The 18,267-nt window shown below is 33.1% G+C and overlaps 1 protein-coding gene, 1 long non-coding RNA gene and 1 pseudogene across 2 annotated transcripts in view; 1 reads left to right on the forward strand and 2 right to left on the reverse strand.

Moving 5' to 3' along the window:
* Sntg1 (syntrophin gamma 1) overlaps positions 1–18,267 on the reverse strand; it is a 783,297-nt gene that overhangs the window by 124,483 nt on the left and 640,547 nt on the right. The gene's annotated exons all lie outside the window — the stretch shown is intronic.
* Positions 1–18,267, forward strand: part of LOC104861287 — a 74,733-nt gene that overhangs the window by 17,211 nt on the left and 39,255 nt on the right. The window lies entirely within an intron of this gene.
* LOC117285093 lies at positions 13,160–13,306 on the reverse strand (annotated as a pseudogene).

Here is an 18,267-nt window from a genome sequence, read left to right on the forward strand (position 1 = left end):
TTTTTTTTTTTTTTTTTTTTTTTTTTTGGTGGTACCAGGGATGAAACTCAGGCCCTTGTGCTTGCAAGGCAGGCAATGGAACCACTGAGCCAAATCCCCGGCCCTAAATGCTCGTTTCTTATTCCAAAAAATATTATTGCTTTTAAGAATTATACCGAATCTATGCTTGCTTGTTCTCTGAATAGAACAGCAAAACCCGAATTACTACACATCGGATATAACATGTTTTAATGTTTTTTTATTCTTTTCAGACTTGTCACTAGCAGTCCGAGTTGGACTCAAACTCACTTTTTCACCTGGGCTGGCTTTGAACTTGAGATCTTCTAGTCTCAGCCTCCCTAGGATGACAGGCATACACTACCACATCCAGGTTAAGTTTGTTGAATATTTTAAACCCAGTATTGAGACATATTGCCAAGAACACAAGATTCTGTTTACAGTGTTACTGTTCATTGACAAAATATCTAGTCAACTAAAAGTTCTGATGAAGATGCACTATTGATAAGATTAATGTAGATTTTTTTTGCCCATTGACAAACATTCACTCTGCAGCCTATGAGTAAAGTAATTTTTTCTTTCAAGTCTTATTATTTAAAAATACAGTTCTTAAGACTATAGCTCTCATAGATAAGAACACTTCTGAGGGATCTGGACAAAGTCAATTGAAAACTTTTTGGATTTGACCACTGTAACTTTGTTATACAATTTGGAAACCGAGATTGTGATGCCTTGTGCTTTGCTCTTGTTACTCAGGATTGCTTTATGAACTCTTGAGTCTCCCTTGGTCCCATATGAATGTTAATATCTTTTTCTCTACCTCAATGGAGAATTCTATTGATATTTTGGTTGGAGGCAGGGTAAAAGGGGGTGAGGGAAAGGGGATGAAAGGGGAAATAAGATGTGTTATGTACACATGCCAACTCCTCACAAGGAACACAACTATTATGTACTATAAACTTGTATGAATAAAACATTAAAACTGGAGGCAAAAAGAAAGAAGATTTTCTGGTAAGGATTCACCATTCTTATGTCATTATTCATAGAAGGAGGCCAAAATATCCACATTAACTGGAGTTTGGAAGAAGTTGATTGCACCCTCATGGGTAGCTTGGAGGGGTTCCAGACTTCTGTGGTAGAACTATAGCACATGTAGCAACAATAGCAAGCAAACTTCATGTAGAAGTGGAGCCTGAAGCTGTAACTGCATAACTGCAGCATCGCGATAGAACTTCAGTGGATGTGCAGTTACTTCTTATAGATGAGCGCAGAAATTAGTTCACTGAAATGAAGATGCTGTGAATATTGTTGAAATGACAATGGGTTTAGATTATTATTTCAAATTAGTTGCTGCAACAGCATCAGGATTTGAGAGGGTTTGCTCCAGTTTGGAAAGTTCTGCATAAAATGCTATCAAACACCATCATATGCTTTGAAGATATCTCTCCAAAATGAATGAGTCAATAGATGTAGCAAACTCTATTGTTGTCTTCTTTTAAGAAACTTCCATAAGCTCCACAATTTTCATCAAACACCACCCTGATCAACAGATTGGGACAAGACATTTGCAATTCACTGAAGGCTCAGATGATCATTGGTTCATTGGGGTTTTGTTTGTTTGTTTGTTTGTTTGTTTGTTTTTTGAGACAAGGTCTCACTCTGTAGTTGAGACTGACCTGGAACTCACTATGTTGCCCAGGCTGGTCTCGAACTCACAGTGATCCTCCTGCCTCAGCCTCCCGAGTACCGGGATTACAGGCATGCACCTCCACGTCCGGCCGATCATTGATATTTTTTGTGTAATAAGACATTTTATTAAACCAGAAAGATTTTAGACATAATTCTGTGATTAACAAACTATAATATACTGTAAATATAACACTATGGACTGAAACCTCTATAAACCATGAGACAAATAAACATTTCCTCTTTGGATGTTGGATATTTTGCCTCAGCAATGAGAAAATGAACTATGGCATCATATTTAGATATATGTAAATATGTAAAAATCAAGCCATTTCTGACAATTATATGACTAATTTGGGTGAAAGTAGAAAACATTTCTATCAAAGTTTTGTAGTGGCACCAAGTTGAGAACAAAGCAATGAAGCAGAAAAGCAGGACTCAAATGCTCTTGGTTTGACTGAATCAAGTTGATGGAGTTTAAACATATTGATTATTAAAAGCATATTGAATATTAAAGTTCACAGACCTTTAGAATGTTAACTTTGAAAGGAGAAGTGCAATAATATATGGTGGCAAAAATTGTTTAAAAGCTGCCTAAGAGATCAATATAAGCAGATGACATGTGCTTTTCCTTATTTTTTATCCTTTTGTTCTTATATCGGAAAAAATTTAGATGCATATATCATGTATGACAATACAGAGACAAAGGGAGGATGACAAAATCAAGCCATTTAACATCTACTAAACCATTTGTATATGATTATAAGAAATATTAATATTTTAAACAATTTATTCGACATGATACAAAAAATGAAATTATCCCCCCTTTGTGATCTACTTTTGTATGCTACATCTGTATTTATGAAAGCAGAGTAATTTAGTCAGCATGGTGCTGGTGTTCAACACCTAACCTATCAGTAGCTACCTGTGCAGCCCTTTATGATATTGTCTTCTTGTATCCCCATGTGTAATGTGGGGTCATAGAACTTAGCTCTTAAATGTGATGTGGAAATAATGAGATAACACAGCTAATGAGCTTTGAAAATGCCCATGGTTACAATTATTCTGGAACCACATTTAGAAAAGAAATTGAAAAATTATGTTTCGTGAAGACCATCAGAAATGTTGAAGATTTAAGAAAGTGAATCACAAAGAAATTCAGTATATTAGGTCGCAGAAGATAATATATAGAAAGAGAAACTTTTCTTTGATTCTATGAAAGTGTCCATGTAAAAGAGAGTAAACATCGAGTTCTCCAGCAGACATCATAGTTCCATCGAATGGGTGCTTCCAGGAATAGGAATTGGAGTCATTTTAAGGAAACCTTTAAACAATAACATTTCTGGAATAGAAAGAACTAACTTACAAATAAAGTTAGTTTTATAAAAGAATAATGCATAAATCAATAGTGTCAGCTAAAATGATAGTGATGTTAAGGAATGGAGGTTAAGTTACAGTTTTGCTCAAGACTTGATTCCTATAAAGCAAAAAGGGGTATCAATACTAGCACAGACCACTGTCAGAAAGCCAGCGTGTTTTCTAATAGCAGCACTGCATACCATGACAACTTTCTAAACTGGTCTTGACTTTATTCTCTTTAAAGATTTCAAGTATCACATTTCATCTCTGCTTCCTCTGAGTTAAAATGACCTCTGGGGCTATTTTGTTCATTCTAAAGTTGAACACAGTTGATGTATGTCCAGAGATGCTCAGAAAATGACCAGAAGTACTAGATATGTAGGAAGATAAAACAGTCCTTTACAGATGCCAGATAAAGTTATAAAGCATACTTGCTATGACTGGTCAACAGAAGAGCTTCTGTTTTCTGCCAGTGGTCAAAAACTAAATTGTTTCACAAAAGGAGAATAAATACTACAAGTCTGTTGTGATATGCTGGAATTAAAATTGCTTTAGTGGCTGCTCTAACATGACTATATAGAGGCGTTTTCACAACATGTTAGGGTTGTTCGGTATATATGGAACTCTACATTACTATAGCTGTAAACGTCATGGAACAATACTTCTTAGAATATTTATAGGAAAATTGTCAAACATTCAATGGAATTGGTATTTGTGAGTGATAAGAATATAAAAAATTTACATTAATAAATGATTGTTTCTATACAAGTTGCCACAACCTTTTCAAGTCAGATTTCAAAAGAACAAAGGAAAAAATCTCACAATAAAAAACAGTATAACTTTAAAGCTGTAATAAGAACAGGAGGATCTCAAGTAAATTCACCTAACAATTAACACACAAAGAGTGCATGCTGAAGATTTCCAAAAAATAATTTGCTCTGCACTGTCATTTTGAGGTCCATGTTTCTTTCTCTTTGGATGTATTTCCCAAGTTTTCATAGTGATTACAGTTTTTAAAAAATCAGTAAAATTAAAAGCATTTAGAATATTTCATCTTATAAGGAAAAAATCTTTTGAAAAGTCATAATATGCATTTATGTTAAATATGTTATAAAGAATGGTGGTTTGTGAAAATTCTGAAAATTTTCACGTAGAATAGAAAAGGCACAAGCAAGGACTAGTAATCTGCACATTATACTTCTCAATTATTGAACTGAATATGTTTCTTTCTAGTCTACAATACAGACTCATAAGATATTCCAATATTTTATATAATTCAATTATATTCAACAATTATTTTAAGACAAAGGGAGGGAAGGGACAAGAGGAAAAAATGAGAACCAAGACCTGTCATGTAGAGGTACAAGATCCCAACAATGAATGTAACTGTACTGGATCCCTAAAATGTACCAATAAACTCAATTAAAGCTGAAAAAAATAAAATAAAAGAAAACAAAAAACCAAAATACCTGTAATTCAAGTTTGTTAAAGTTCCAGTTAGACCATATGCCATAAATTTAAGAGTACAAAAGCACTTTTATGTATAAAAACAGTGGATGAACAAATTATCTTACTTAAATTATCTTACTTAAATATCTTACTGTATAACTAAATTTATATACTGTATAACTAAATTTATTTAAAATTGTAGTTGTCTTTTTACTGAATCAACAAGAAGCTTAATTCAGGATTGTTGAAATATAAAGCTCAGAAACATTGTAAGAAACTATTTTATTAAAATTTATGTTTATCTTGGAAAATTATGTCTTCTCACTTAAAGCTTTATCTACCTACAATTTAGTGCTTTTTAAATAATTAATTTACTGTCTGTAAACTTGTGTATTATTTTACAGAACTTCAAGGGTATAATGTAGACTAAATTTTTTCTTAAAATTTGAGCATAAAGGAATTAATTATTTTTTATGAAATTGTATTTTATGGTAAACACTAAAACTTCTAAATCCCAATTCCAGTAACAATCAACTGAAAATTTATGACATATAAAAGAAGGAAAACAAAGAGGAAAGGTAAGCAAGACAGCTGACTAGGAAGCCCTATACACTTCTTCCCTTATAAAAAGTATTAGGAATTAACAACACACTGAACAAAGTAGCTTAGTGAGACTCATAAAACATAGCCAGGATCTGCAGCAATCAAGCAAATGCCAAGTGAAGAAAAAGATGTAGTTGCACTTAGAACAGGAGGCAATTTTTTGGTATGTTTGCTCACCTTCCTTCAGCCCCTGCCCAGTATAGTATGTTTCAGGGAGGAGAAGGTTGCCAAATTTTCAGTGCCTTCCTTGAAGTAAAAAAAAAAAAACATAATAAAGATAGAACTTTTATTGTAACATTCTGGTTTGACTATGGACTTTCCCAAGAACTGGTTTCTGTTGGTCTGACTTAGAGTTTTTACAGGAATGTAGCATAGATTTGATCTCTGGCAGCTGCCACAGGCCAGTTCTACATTGAATATTGAGAGCAAATGAAGAGCTGAGTGACTGACTTTCACCTGAAAAGACACTTTGGTAAGGGGCTATAAAGTTGGAGCAGAACAGAGTATGGTGGCTGACAAGCTGAGCATTAAAAGAAGCCAAGTATTTTACAACAGAGCAATAGAAAAAAATTCCTTAAGGACAAGATTCCTTGAGGCATTATCACCAAGGACCCACCTTCTGCAGGCTCAAAATTGCAACCATAAAAGACTTTGAGAAAAAGCCCAGGGCACCATGCTACAGAATGGTGGCCTAAAAATATTCATTCTATGAAATTAAGTTCACAAAGATCAGCCTTCCAGGCACTCAGAGGTTTCTACAGCTATGGTTCAAAAAGGCCTTTCTACTGCTGGATCTAGCAGCAGACACTGGTGTCTTCCAGGGGATGCTGGTGTCAGGAAGGTTTCCACCCAGATTCCAAAAGGCCTCAGAAGCCAGGCCATGTGCCCCTAAAAGGGCAGTGGGTAAATCTGTGAGAGTGAAGCCAAAATTGCAAGGAAGAATCCTACAAGTTAGGAATGAGGAAAGTCTGTGGAGAGCCACAGGAATGAACAAAGCCAGTCAAAGAGAGAAGCCATGAGTACCACAAGCATCAGCACCACAAGCCTGTGAGTTCACATCTCATCACAGCTTTCCCTAGGTACTGGATATTGAGCTATAGTATGTAATGCTTGCCCTGCTGGGTTTCAGTCTTGTTTTGGTCCCATTTTTTTCTGTAACCCCATCCCTCTTTTATAAGTGGGGATATTTATCCTGTGGCTATATTATGATCATATTTTTTACAGGAGATCTCAAATAAGAGTTTGCCTTTGGTTTCGGAGGAGACTTTGCACTTGACTTTTCAATAATACTGAAAGAGTTAAATCTTCGGTAACTCTTAGAAATGAACTAAATGTATTTTGCATAAAGAGATGCACATAAGCCTTTTGAGGGCTGGGGCAGTATATTATTTTTTGCATCTGGATGTCCCCCTAAACCCTCATGTGTTTATTGGTAGGGCTTTTGGAAGACAATTGGATTATGGGTGCAGTATAACTGAATTGCAGGAGGTAGGACCTGCTAGGCAGGTCACCAGAAAGGATTATCTTCCTTCTAGGCTCCTCCTTTCCCCATTTCTGTTTCCTTTCTACCATGGCCTGAGCAGATTTCCTCTACCAGACTCTCCCACAATGCTGACTCTGCCTGCAGCCAGCCAAGAATGCAAGGACTAACACTTCTAAACATGAACTTTATGGAGCAAATTCACCACAATCCTGTGTCAGTCCTACTTATTCAAATAGTAAGGTCCACAGAAACGATCATTTGATATTCTGCAAATGAATCACAGGTCTACTGCATCATGACACCTGGCTAATGGGCTGGTTCTGCTTTTGGCAGTGGAAGGAGGCTTCAAAGGAATGCTGTACAGGTGAAGAAAGGTCTTTCTGTTTTTGTTTTTGTTTTGTTTTGTTTTGTTTTGTTTTACTTTACTTCCTGTGACCATCACCTTAGAGAGGCTTCTTCACCTTGGCAATAGCAGTGCTTTCCGGTAGCAACAGCTGAGTCATCTTCAGTTTTTACAAATCTATCAGTACATAACTCATTGCACACCTTCCTCAAAAGAGCTTGTCTTAGTTCAGTGGTTTATAACTCCATCTCTCAAGGTCCTTTTCCTGAGTTCAGAGACACCAACATCAGCACAGGACTGACTTCTCCTAAATTTTACTGACACATGGTGGTGAATTGTTTGTGTTAACCGAGCTAGTCCATATTGCCCAGTTATATCCTCAGACCCTAACCTAGATGTTGATGTAAAGTAACTTTGTAGATATGATTGACATTTGCAGTAAGTTCACTTAATGTAATGTGGATGAGCCTCACTGAATCAGTTGAAAGCCTTCAGAGGAAATTTCTCTGAAGATTTCTCTGAAGAAGAGATTCTCTCTCAACACTCAGTATATTCCTGCCTCTGATTCCTGCCTGCTAACTTTGCTACAGATTTCCCATATCAGCACTTAGAATTGTCAATTTGTGAAAATTTCCTGTGATAGATGATAGATATAGATAGACAGACAGACACACTGTTGGTTGTACTTCTCTAGATACCTTTGACTGAGGCACTGCTTCCTTCATTTCTCTTCTAACCAAGACTTGGTAGCTCTTGAGTCTAGCCACTTCTTTCCATTACATCCTCTCTCTTTCTTTTTCCCTCTCTCTTTTTCATATAAATGTATTTCAGTGGACACCTGGATAAGAAATGTGCAGTGGATCTTCACAACGGAGTATTGAGATTTCATACAAAGTGCGAAATCCTTTCACTGGAAACAGCATGGAAGTATCTGGAAAACTATGTTTTAAGTGAAACAAGTCAAGCACAAAAAAAGGTTCATGACCTCAGCCATATTTGGAATCTAATGACTTGAATCTCATAATTTGAGAGTAAAATAGTGTCTATCTGAGGTGCTGAATGATAGGAATAGCAAGTGGTCTAGGGGATAATTTCACAGGCAGAAGGAACAAGTTCTAGCATTCCATAACTCAGCAGGGTGAATATAATTAACAATAGTGTATTTGCAGTCTCAAAATAATTAGGAGAGCATTGAGAATATACTTGCCATAAACAAATGATTAAAGTTTAAGGTGACAGATTTTCTAGAGTGAGAGAATCATACACAAAAATCAAATATTATGCTTTAATAAAAAATCAAATTAATGAATTATTAAAAGTGACTTCCATCTCCTGATGGGGCTTTCTTACTGAGGCTGTCTTGTAATGATTTTGGATATTATTCTGAGTGATCAAATGCTATTGGAAAGGTTTGCAAAAATGATTTCATATGACTATATCTCTAAAATGTAAACTATAAAACACCAGTAAAATCGTGATATTTACAGTATAGCCTTAGCTAGGTTTCTTCTTTGTCCAAACTTCTATAAAATCTGTTGGGTATCTTTCCAAAAGAATTAAAAGAATCATATCACAGTGACATATGTGCACCTATGTTTATAGCGGCACAGTTTGCAATATTTAAAACTTGGAAACAGCCCATTTGCCCATCAGTTGGAAACTGGATAAAGAAGATGTGGTTTTTCTATAAAATGGAATACTACTCAGCCATAAAGAATGATAAATTAGATTCATTCATAGGAAAATGGATACATATTGAGGATATACTCCTAAGTGAAATAAATAAGTCACACATGTAAATACCAAATAGTTTCTCTGCTGTGAAAGACTATAACAGAACATAAGATCCTAATGTGATAATTGACAATGTGAAATAGGAAGAAAAGGGTTAAAGCTGTAGGGAAAGTGGGAAGTGTAGGGGAAACGTAGTAAGGAAAAAGAAAAAAAATATGAGAAAATGAAAAAATGGAAATAAAGTGTTAATGGGGAGGGGAGGACAGGGTGAAGGGAAGGCAGGGACAAAGGGAAAAGCTGAGAAGCAAGACCTGTCATTTAAAGGTACAAGATCCCAATAATGAATGTAACATACCTAAAATGTACCAATAAGCTTAATTAAAAAATAATAAAATATTCAGTAGACAGCTTTCTCCATATTTAAAGCCTAAGGTGCTTAATTTGAAATGAACATAAAAGTAAGTTGATAGGTAAATAATTCCAGTTTTCCTCTACCGACAGTTCCATTCTATTGCTAGAATACTTTCTATCTAATAAGTCAATATAGAATATATTGAATATAGAATATTCATTAGCATCTAAATACACCATATCATATTTCCTACAGAAAAACTCTTCTTGGGTACTTCTGAAAGACATGATCACAATTAAAACTGGGATGTAGAAATAACAGGCACTTCTTAGAGGGTTAAAGATGTGACCAGTAAATATGTGAAAAAGTATTCAATCTCACTGGCCATTTGAGAAATGCAAATTATAATAAACCGAGATTCCAATTAACTGCATAAAAGAATGGCTACCATCAAGAAATCAAACCAATAAATGCTTCCTAGGCTGTGTGGACAAAGGAACACTGCTCCATTGTTGGTGGAGATGTAAACTGATGAAAACATTATAAAAATCAATACTGAGATTCCTCAACAAGCTAAAAATAGAAATTCCATTGGACCAGCTATTTCCCTTCTAGGTATCTTTCCAAAAGTTTAGACAAAATCATACCACAGTGATATTTGTGTACACAGGATTATAGCAGCGTAGTTCATAATAACTAAATCTTGGAAATAGATGTTGTTCGTCAAAAGATAAATGGATAAATAAAATGTGATATTTATACACAATGAAGTACTACTCTGCCTCGAAGGAGGATAGACTTGAGTCATTTGTGGGAAAATGGTTTTACCTTAAGAACATAATGTTAAATGAAATAATTCAGACACACAAACTTAAATATTTATCTTTCCAAAAGAATTAAAAGAATCATATCACAGTGACATATGTGCACCTATGTTTATAGCGGCACAGTTTGCAATATTTAAAACTTGGAAACAGCCCATTTGCCCATCAGTTGGAAACTGGATAAAGAAGATGTGGTTTTTCTATAAAATGGAATACTACTCAGCCATAAAGAATGATAAAATAGATTCATTCATAGGAAAATGGATACATATTGAAGATATACTCCTAAGTGAAATAAATAAGTCACACATGTAAATACCAAATAGTTTCTCTGCTGTGAAAGACTATAACAGAACATAAGATCCTAATGTGATAATTGACAATGTGAAATAGGAAGAAAAGGGTTAAAGCTGTAGGGAAAGTGGGAAGTGTAGGGGAAACGTAGTAAGGAAAAAGAAAAAAAATATGAGAAAATGAAAAAATGGAAATAAAGTGTTAATGGGGAGGGGAGGACAGGGTGAAGGGAAGGCAGGGACAAAGGGAAAAGCTGAGAAGCAAGACCTGTCATTTAAAGGTACAAGATCCCAATAATGAATGTAACATACCTAAAATGTACCAATAAGCTTAATTAAAAAATAATAAAATATTCAGTAGACAGCTTTCTCCATATTTAAAGCCTAAGGTGCTTAATTTGAAATGAACATAAAAGTAAGTTGATAGGTAAATAATTCCAGTTTTCCTCTACCGACAGTTCCATTCTATTGCTAGAATACTTTCTATCTAATAAGTCAATATAGAATATATTGAATATAGAATATTCATTAGCATCTAAATACACCATATCATATTTCCTACAGAAAAACTCTTCTTGGGTACTTCTGAAAGACATGATCACAATTAAAACTGGGATGTAGAAATAACAGGCACTTCTTAGAGGGTTAAAGATGTGACCAGTAAATATGTGAAAAAGTATTCAATCTCACTGGCCATTTGAGAAATGCAAATTATAATAAACCGAGATTCCAATTAACTGCATAAAAGAATGGCTACCATCAAGAAATCAAACCAATAAATGCTTCCTAGGCTGTGTGGACAAAGGAACACTGCTCCATTGTTGGTGGAGATGTAAACTGATGAAAACATTATAAAAATCAATACTGAGATTCCTCAACAAGCTAAAAATAGAAATTCCATTGGACCAGCTATTTCCCTTCTAGGTATCTTTCCAAAAGTTTAGACAAAATCATACCACAGTGATATTTGTGTACACAGGATTATAGCAGCGTAGTTCATAATAACTAAATCTTGGAAATAGATGTTGTTCGTCAAAAGATAAATGGATAAATAAAATGTGATATTTATACACAATGAAGTACTACTCTGCCTCGAAGGAGGATAGACTTGAGTCATTTGTGGGAAAATGGTTTTACCTTAAGAACATAATGTTAAATGAAATAATTCAGACACACAAACTTAAATATTGTATGGTTTCTCTTATATGAAAAATATAACTATATGAAATAAAAGAAAAGAAGAAAGAGAGAGAAAACGTTTATTGTACTCCAGTGCTGACAATGTACCTAAAAGTTTACCTTTATTTAGTACATTCGCCTTTTTAAAGGATCTTTAACCTTTTAGTCTCATTTTCAATCTGAATATATGATAATTAATTTATAAGGTTTATAAGATAAATAAATGAATCTGATGCTGAAAAAAATAAAAAAGGATGGAAGGGAACTATTGAACTATGTTATATGAATGTACCAACTCCCTACAGTGAATGTAATCATGTTTCCCTATAAACAAACCTGTACTAATAAAAGTAAAAATAAAATGAAAAGACATGGTCAGAAGACTTAAATGAGTTTATTAAATAATAACTAAATTATACTATATTTCACATATGTTTTGTATGCATGATGCATTCATGTTTTGTTCATGAAACAAAACAGTATTTAAGAAGTGCTGAAATCCAAATAAATTTCATTTTTAAAAGCTACAGTTTCAGTCAATAAAGTAAGTAGATATCTAGTAAATTCATTTTCATCATTCAAAGGCTGCCTGTTGTTCAAACCGATTAAAATTCACTCATGCCTCAGAGGATAGGATTCCATAATTAAAATGCAAATTTCAGTGTAGGCCATTGTTCACTGAGTAGTTAAAAATAGCCATAAATGTTAATCATGACATTCCACTATATGTCAATTTGTCAAAATATACTCTGAGTCTAACAAATTAATTCTTCCAGTAGATATCTGATTTCATTTGGTGGGATAAAATAAAAATTAACAATCCAAGAAAATTTTCATATTTGGTGAAATAAAATTAGCTATGATTTTAATGGAATTGTAAATTACATAATTTTCCTGTCATGGGAATGGTAGACATTCCAATCAAGAAATAATGTTTCAATATTGAATGCTCTTCTCTATGTTTCAGAAATATGACCATACATATAAAAGGTATAATTGAGTCAAAACTTACTTGAAAGTTTAAGTTATATTCCAGAATCATATATCCTATCCAGATTTTATTTTGTACAATAAATATATAGACAGTAAATGAATTTTTGTCTTTTTTTCATTATTCATTAAGAATTAATAACTATGAAAACATTTATTAAAATGTCACATATACAAAAGTATTTAAAATAAAACATGGAAGTTTGGTCCTCATTCTCTCTCTCTAGTTCCAATATCTATTTCAAGGCTGCATAGGGTTTAGTCTCACAGATATCATCCTAACTTAAAAATAAATCTCTGCCCATAGGCATTATAAAGTACTTAAATAGAGTGAATTTTTATGAGTCTAAAATTGTTTTAGTTTAGAACTTTCATTTTTTTACATACAGACCTATTAGAGAATGCTAGTATCACAGTCCATAAGGGTGATTACAACACATATATTTTTGCAAAAATATTCTTTTAAAAGGTAGAGATAGTGAGACAAATGATATGTCTTATAATTTTGATACTTTAAGCAAAACTGCCCTCTAAAGTTTGTATAAAAATTCACTCTCTCACCAAGAGTGTATGTCTAAAGATTTATATGCATCAAAATGACTGTATTAATAAATATGTTTTACAAATATAAGCAGACCACTTAATTGATGATTTTACACTTCAAAAATATCTATCAACCAATCCATGGAGCAAATTTTAGTAAAATGTGTCTTCTTGAATTTTCTATCTTCCCATCTGTTTCATTTGATCATAATGAAACCATAAATAATTGTATTCATACTATTTATTTTGCTTGTACAAATATATTATTAAAACTTGTTGTTTGTTATAAAGGATACACTATGAGTCTTAAATACATGATTTTAAGGAAGATATTCTTTTATTTACTTGAAAAAAATACACATTTCACTTGTTCCAAATTTCAAAGTAAAGAAATCCTACACTCAATGATTTGTAATCCATTAAGACCTTACATTTCTACACTTGATCTTAGCCAAAAGGCCGAGAAGCGATAAGACCTTTACTTGAAAAAAATACACATTTCACTTGTTCCAAATTTCAAAGTAAAGAAATCCTACACTCAATAATTTGTAATCCATTAAGACCGTACATTTCTAATCTCATTATTTGCAGAAAACATGATACTTTGTACAGAAGACACCAAGAACTCCACCAGAAGTATTCCAGATTTAATAACCAAATTCAGTAAAGTAGCCGGATACAAAGTCAACAAAAAAATCAATACCTTTCCTGTACATGAGCAACAGACTCACTGAGAGAGAAGTGGGGCAAACAATTCCTTTCACAATAGCTTCCAAAACATGGAAATATCTAGGAATCAAACCAATGAAAGAAATCAAAAACCTTCTTTGAAATCTATAGCGCTTTGAAAAAAGAGATTGAAGAGGATAGCATAAAATGGAAAGGCATCCCTTGCTCCTGAGTAGGAAGAATGAACATCGTGAAAATGACCATACTACCAAAAGAGCTATATAGATTTAATGCAATCTCAATTAAAATCCCAACAGTATACTTCACAGACCTTGAGAAAACAGTCCAAAAATTCATTTAGAACAAGCAGAAACCTAAAACAGCAAAGGCAATTCTAGATAACAAAGACAAGGTAGGGGGTATCACTATTCCCAACTAGAAACTGTACTACAAAGCTACTGTGATAAAAACAGCATGGTACTGGCAAAGACGCAGACCTGAGGATCAGTGGAACAGATTAGAAGATGCAGAAACAATTCTTGACACACTTAGTCATCTCATCTTTGACAAAGGGGCCAAACACCCTTACTGGAGGAAAGATAGCCTCTTTAATAAATGGTGCTGGAAAAACTGGTTTTCAACTTAACAAAGATTAAAATGTGACCTATATCTCTCACATGCACTAAATTAAAATCAAAATGGATTAGAGATCTAAATGTTAAATTGGAAACACTAAACTGGATGGAAGAGAGGTTAGGTAGAATTCTTGAAGCTATTGGTGTAGGAAAATATTTCAGGAACAAAACCTCAAGTAAAAATGAACTAGCACACTGACTCGACTTGTGGGATGTCTTCTTATTTAAAAGATTTTGCACAGAAAGAGAAACTACCAACAGAGTGAAGAGACAACCCACAATGTGGGACAAAATTTGTACCAAATTTTCAATATAAAGACCTGATCCAAAATTGGCTGTCTGAAATGAACAGACATTTCTCAGACAAAGAAGTAGAAGTAGCAAGTAAACATATGAAAAAGTGTCCAACATCACTGGTCATTCAATAGATGTAGATGAAAACAATGCTGAGATTCGACTTTACCCAAGAAAGAACAGCTGCTATCTATAAATGAATCAATAACATATGCTGGTGGGGCTATGGGGAGAAAGGAATCCTTCCCCACTGTTGGTGGGAGTATAGACTGGTGCAACCACTGCAGCAATCAGTATGAAAATATCTCAAAAAGTTAAGAACAGAGTTCCCATTTGACCCAGCTATTCCCCTGTTGGGTATCTTTCCAAAATAAAAGAATCACACCACAATGACATATATGCATCCATGTAGACGGTGGTTTTTAGTAGCTAAAACTGGAAAGAGCCCAATTCCCATCAACTGGAGGCTAGATAAAGAAAATATGAGTTTATTAAGTGGAGTACTAGTTGGCCATAAAAAAAGAGAAACTAGAAACATTTATAGCTAAACTGATGCACACTCAGGCCTTACTCAAGTGAAATTAATAGGATACATGTGTAAATACAAAGTAGTTTCTCTGGTGTGAGAAACTGAAAGTGTAAATAAGGATCAAAATGTATAATAGATAATGTGAAATAGGAAGAAAAGTTCCAAAGGGGAAGGGGAAATTTAAAGGGTAGGGGAAAGGACAGAAGGAAAAGAAATAAATATGAGAAAAGGAAAGTTCTGAAACACAGTCTTTGTAAATAGTGAGGGGTGGAGAGGTTGAAGGGAGGGCAGGGGAATGGGGAAAAAATAAGAATCAAGATATATGATGTAAACGTACAAACTCCCAATAATAAATGTCAGCATATTGCATACTTAAAATGTACCAAAAAATTAATGGGAAAAATTATCCCTTTTACATAAGAACATAAAATCTGAAATTTATATCACATTTTCAGAAGCTAGGAGAAGAAAAAAATCAAAAGAAGGAAAAAGAGTAAAACCAGTAGCAGTACAAAATTATAGAAAATTAAAAGAAATAAAAATTGTTCTTTTCAAAATGAAAATTGATAAACCTTTTCTCTAAGAACAATAAAGTGGAAAAAAGACACAGATTAATAAATACAGCAAGGCAAGAGTGTGTATGAGGGTGATATGAGAGAACATGAGGAATAAATGTATGCCCCCACCTTAAAAATTAAATGTATAAATTGCTAAAAGGAAAATTCTAACAAAGTTCATTAAAGAAGAAACAGATAATTTAAATGGTACTGGACCTTTAAAATAATATAAAATTTAATTGAAATGTCTATGCATAAAGAAGTCCCAAATCAAAACAGCTTTATTGAAAGAAATTTATCAACACTTAATGATACTAATGTTACACAGATTCTTCCAGGAAATTTAGAAAAGAAGATTGCTTCGCAGATGAATCTATAAAGCCGTCGTTACTCCAAAATGATTATAATTCTCACATATAACTCCTCACTATTTGAAAATTAAATGACACTTCCAAATACCCCAATTTTGCAAATCAGAAAGAGGATACAAATTATTGTAATTTGAAAGAACTAGTAATAAAAAATGCAGTATGCTGTTTAATTTAATAAAATGACAAGAGAAAACTACATACCAGAATCTCATAGACACACAGATGAAAAACTCATCTCAAAAATATGTTAGAAAATTGAATCAAATAATAAATAAAATGTAAAGACATGATCTAACAAAGGTATGTAATAGTTTAAAATTTGAAAAAAATAAACAATATTAATAAAATAAAGAAAAAGAGGCAACTCTCTTAAATCATAGAAAAGACATTTAACATTCAATATTTAGTCTAATAAAACTTTTTGCAACAACTAGTAACGGAAAGAGCACTCAATGTGATAAAGAACAGTTATGAAAAACGTGTAGCTAATGTTCTTGTTGAAACAGCTAGCTCTTTGACCTTAACATTGGAAATAAAGTATTAATGTATACTTTCACCAACTATATTCTGTACTGAAATAGAGGCTCTCACCATGCCAATTAAAAGAAATAAAATAACCATAATGGAAAGCAAGAATTAAAATTACTTTATCCATAGACAATTTAAATATCTATACTTTCTCAACTTATGAGGGATTTTAATGAGGATGAATGACATAAAAATAAACAGAAAAACTTGTCTTCTGTATCCTAGAATAATTAGAAAGTATAAACTCCTAAGTGACAAATCTAATAAAGATGCAGGATACTTATATAATGAAAATTAAAGGTATTTCTGAGAGAAATTAAACACATAAATGGTCAATGAGACAAACCATGATCATTTGCTATGTCCAGTTCTCCCAGATTTTGTTATAGATACAACACAATTCCCGGTTATAAACACCCTTAAAAATCTGTAAATTTGTAATCTGGATAGAAAGGCCATGCAAAAATGTCAAGGTTCCAGAGTAGACAAAATCCCTTTGAAAAAGGATTACAAAACTAAGAGACTTATACAGCAACATTGTAAATATGAAATATTTAGCTCAATGTGGTGTACATGTTAAAAAGTGTAAGCAGACCAACACAACAGAATCGAGAGTCCATAAACAGATCATACCCACATGATTCACTTAGTTTTTCAAACATAGTAATAATCCATTGGACAAAGAATATATTTTCAATAAATAATTTTGCTGTAACAATTGAATATCCCTTCAAATACTCTGTTATGTTATTCTTAAAACAAATAACTCAAATGGATAACTTTCAAGAGATATAATTTTAAAACACTGTAAAAATCTAAGAAACTATTATGAGTATTTTCTGTCCTAGGTTAGGCAAAGGCTTCTTAACTTGCTGAAGCAAGATCCATTCAAATATGACAGAGTACCCATCATCAAAATTAAAAATTTCTGCCCTTGAATAACATATTTGAACAGGCGTTTTGCAAAAGACATATGGATCACAAACAAGCATATAAAAAATGCTCAACACCATTAGCCATTTGGCAAATGCAGATTAAAATTAAAATGAAATCTTTGGACTCATCTATTAGAATGTCTAAAACTGTGAAGACTGTCCTCAACAAAGTATCCCCCTTATACTCTTACTGTGAACATGAAATGATAAGACTCTCTGGAAAAATTGCTTTTCTGTTTCATAAAATGTTACCATATTTAAATAATCCAGATATTCCATTACAGGATTTTACCAAAAAATAAAAGCATATGTCAATATAAAGACCTGTTCATAAAAATTCACGATAGTTTTACTATATTTCAGGACCTGAAACTTAGAATAGAACAAATATATATCAACATGAGTATTAACACATAAATAGTGATGTCACTATCAATGCAATACTACTTGGTAGTAAAAGACAATGAACTGTTAGTGCATACAGTGAACACTCACACTGACAAAACTAAAAATACTACGCAGTGTGAAAGAAGTCATGACATTTTATGCATATTGTATAATTTAATTTACATAAAATTCTAGCAAATGCCCACTAATCTGCAGTGAACAAAATCATTATGGGGATAAAGAAAAGAAAGAGGCATTAGAAAGATAAAGGTTTTACGACTTCTTTGCAAGTTCTTGTGTCAGACCTAGAGTTGTTTTTCTAAACTGAAATATTCAAGACCTAAATACAGTTAATACAGGCCTATAAGTGCTGAGATTTCTTTGTGAAGAAGGTAGTCCAGGAAAAAGACTGTCTTTGTTCTGAAGAAATGTCCCAGAAGATTTGGGCTTTATCTTTTATACCTTAGCTGTACATGCATGAAAGTGCCACCTCATATAACATAAACCCATTATTTCATTTTTTTACA

The sequence above is a fragment of the Fukomys damarensis genome, unplaced genomic scaffold, assembly GCF_012274545.1.
Source record: "Fukomys damarensis isolate Sample0158 unplaced genomic scaffold, DMR_v1.0_HiC HiC_scaffold_5, whole genome shotgun sequence".
NCBI lineage: Eukaryota > Metazoa > Chordata > Mammalia > Rodentia > Bathyergidae > Fukomys > Fukomys damarensis.